This window comes from Melampsora larici-populina (genome assembly GCF_000204055.1).
Source record: "Melampsora larici-populina 98AG31 unplaced genomic scaffold MELLAscaffold_11, whole genome shotgun sequence".
Classification (NCBI taxonomy): Eukaryota; Fungi; Basidiomycota; class Pucciniomycetes; order Pucciniales; family Melampsoraceae; genus Melampsora; species Melampsora laricis-populina.
The window spans coordinates 328,585-331,833 of NW_006768775.1; positions in this window are offsets into that span (position 1 = coordinate 328,585).

The window sequence follows — 3,249 nt, forward strand, 5'->3', positions numbered from 1 at the left end:
TAAACGTACATGGCTCAATAGGACCGAAAAATTCGTTCCTTTCTTCACTTCCAAAAATCACCACTTCGGTAACTCTTCTACTTCACGAGTTGAGGGCAGCCACTTCCGACTCAAACAGTTTCTCAAAGGCCGCAATAATGATTTTGTGACTTGTTTCAATGCTGTCAAGCAAGCCGGCGATCAACAGATCAGCGAAATCAAGGTGTCCACGGGTATTGAGATGACAAAAACCCTTCAAGGCCTTCCACCTTTTTTCAAGAATGTTTCGGGTGTAGTTTCTCACTTTGCAATCACGAAAATGAAGAGCCAATATGATCTATTACCTCAATCACTCAATAGGCCTTGTACAGGAACCTTTCGTGGGGCTTGGGGGCTTCCGTGCTCTCACGATATCGGAAAGGCTAGAGACGAAACTGACTACTTATCGCCAAATCTCTGTCATGACCAGTGGAAACTCGCCATGGACATCGCACCCGAAACTCACAACGCGCTTAAGGTGGCCGCTCAATCCAAATTTGCTTTACTTTCAGAGCTACCTGAACACACTCTCCAAAGATTGTATGAAGACATTTCCCGATTGGAAACTGGAAGATACTCTCTTGTACCCATCTTATCGGCCGAAGTCAAAGTTAATAATCGTGGCCGACCTTCCAACAGCCAGAAACGAAAAGTTGAAATGTCTCAAACCTCTCCATCTACTGAGAAACCGAAACACAAAACCCAAAAGTTGCACGTGGGTCAGCAGGGCCGATGGATTTCAGATTTTGAGGCCGAAGAAACCCAAAAGGGTAAGGAGGCGGCTAAGGAGGCTAAAAAACTCGCTACCAAGGCGTCTACAAATGTTAAAAGGCCTGCTAATGTGGTGCGGGTGAAGAAATGCAGCCATTGCAAAACTCCCGGTCACCAAATAAACACCTGTCCGAATCAATTGGCTGTGGATGTAAAGACCGATCAGGCCGATATTCAGCTCAATCTTTCAGTCATCAAAGTCAACAATCCGGTGTTGACAAATGAAACTCAAACTGATACTACTTCAGAATCATATTCCGAATCAAATCACTCAGGTTCTTCTGATACCGATTTGGATGCTAGTCAAGTTTCCCAATTGTCCATCAATCACAATCTATCTCTGTGTCCATTCTGTGATGATCCGCTTCCGAAAGAGCCATCTAAACGTCTTCTACATATGAAAGAACAACTGATGGCTATGGCCAATGTCAAGTCGCTTCATGTATGTCTTTGATCTTATATTTTACACCTTTATAATACTACAATTTGATCTGACATGTGTAGACTCTTGTTTTGGTTCCAGTTTGGCCAATACGCTGAATTCTGCCATCTCCATGAGGCTGAGCGTGAGCTTATACCTTCTGGCATAAGCAAGGGTTGGCCGACCGAAATCGATTTTGATGGTTTACATAAGTAAGTGTTTACACAATCAGTAATAAAAGTCTTTCTTACCTGACTCTTTATGACACTTCACCAGTCGAATCAAGAAGTTTCTGGGCATTTTAAGTGAAATCATCAAGGGTGAAGAAGCCTCTTCCTACCTGGAAGAGGCCAAGAAGCAGTGGGCCCTGCACGGCAATCGATCCTTGAGTTTTGCAAAGCAGTTTGATGGATTTCACGTCGAGCAACCGGGGTAGTAAGCAGTTTTCACATCTCATCTAATTGAAACTTTAGAAAGACTAAATGGATTGCTCTTTTGTCCAGTTATGGCTATAAGGGCCTCAAAATAATCACCAGCTCCCTTAATCAGCTCATTAAGACTTCCGAACCCGAACCTTTGCTCAAGGTGCAACTACTGGAGCCTCTCTCAGTTGACTACTTGATCCAACGTGTCCTTATACCCGAACTCAGTTTATGCTTGATTGCTGAAGATATGAAATTGGATCGAAAGGACACCAACGTCAAGGCCACTTTGGAAGCTAGTCGCGAGTTTGGCGTTGTGGTGTTTCCACTGGAAGACAACTCGTTTGGAACATCTGCCAAACCTTCAAACTCAGAAGACCTACCAACATCAGACGTTCACCAATCACAATCAATTGGCTTACATACTCTCCAGCGTACCTTTGAGCAGAGCATCTTAAAGCAGCTACCGCTGTTTACTGTTCCATACATATGTTCAATCTTCAATCCACTGTCTTTTGGGAATTGCGGATATGATGCTATAGCCTCATCCCTGGGTTTACCTATGAAAAAAAGTTATCTCACGGTTCAGAATCAGTTATTGAAAGAACTCTCGAGTAATCAAGATATTCACAGACAGCTGATTTCGACCCCTTCAATCAAAACTCGCCGGACCAAAACTTTTGCTGATGAAGTAGTGGATGACCTACTTGTCCGGCTGGATAATCAAGAAGCTGAATGCACCCAAGAGTACTGGTTACGAATGCCACTCATGGGTTACGTAATTGCAAGCACTTATGAGCGCCCAGTGATACTTTTGAACCCTAAAACCATCAACTGCTACACCTTCTTTCCTTATCGCACGCCTCCTAACGATAACGATCCACTACCTATTGTGATTGCCTTTGTAAATGGCGAACACTTTGTTAGTCTGGGCATCACGGCTGTTAAATCGGTTCCTTTCCCGGAAGTGTATGGCTACCCCAAGAATTCAGCTATGCTCGAAACCACCGAGATACCTCAGTGGATTAGCAAACACCAACCACAGCTGAATAAGTGGGTCGAATCTCTGACAATATGATGATTTCCTTCCCCCGCTTTGAATGAAATCGATACCTTTGTTGTTCCCTCTTGTTTTCCCTGTTTCTCTTTCTATATGTTCTCTGCTCGCTACATACATGAAGTAATACATTGTTTTCCCTCTTTTTCTGCTCTCTCTGCTTACTCATACATGGAGTAATACATAACATAACTAGCTGTTGGAAATCGGTCACTCTCACTTATCTTAGTCTAGTGTTCTCTGATTTCTCTTTGTTCTGGCTGTCAGTTTGAAATTACATACATGAAAACATACAAAGTGAGATATTTACACACGCACACGCACAACGCAAAATCACAAAAAGTTTGAACGAAGTCGAACTCGAACTCGGAAAGTTCAAACAGAGGTTTCAAAAAGTTTGAAAAAGTTTGAAAAAGTTTGAAAAAGTTTTGCAAAGGGGCTGTGGAAAACGTACAGCCCCCTGTCATTTTCAAAAAGGGGCTTCGGGTTTTTTTTTGCGGGCGTTAAATAGTGAAATCCTATTTTAATTATTCATTATTCATTTGAAGATTTAGAAGAGG